This window comes from Tupaia chinensis, unplaced genomic scaffold, assembly GCF_000334495.1.
Source record: "Tupaia chinensis unplaced genomic scaffold, TupChi_1.0 Scaffold143370_1, whole genome shotgun sequence".
NCBI lineage: Eukaryota > Metazoa > Chordata > Mammalia > Scandentia > Tupaiidae > Tupaia > Tupaia belangeri.
The window spans coordinates 64,355-64,842 of NW_006203214.1; positions in this window are offsets into that span (position 1 = coordinate 64,355).

Consider the following 488-nt stretch of genomic DNA (forward strand, 5'->3'; position numbering starts at 1 on the left):
AAGCGCGGGACACACGCAGCGCTGGAGAGGCAGTGGGGGCCGGGCGGCCAGGGCCGTGGAACACGGAGCAGAGCCCCAGCAGCGCAGGCCCAGCCGCGCAGGCCCAGGCCCAGGCCTGCTGCCACGCAGGCCCGGTATCTCTGATTCTTAAAAGTTGTACAGGCTTAGAAAATTGATGATTAATCTTATGGTTGGCCTACCTGCTCCTCACAATTACCATTAACTCTTACCACTAGCCCTGGATGGCCCAAAGTCCTCGCTGTTTCTAAGGAGTGGTGAGCCTTCAACTGACCTAATAAGCAACACTGCAAGAGCAACGAAAAACAAAACAGAAAATCATCAAAATTCAAACAGTCCAAAGGCTAGTGGAAAAAGATCAGACAATGGGTGACAGTACCAGGTTGGTCGGGTCTACAGCCTCAGTCCACCTGGTGTCCGGAACTGCTGGCCGGCTCGATCCGGATTGCGGGTGGGGGGGGGGGGGGGGG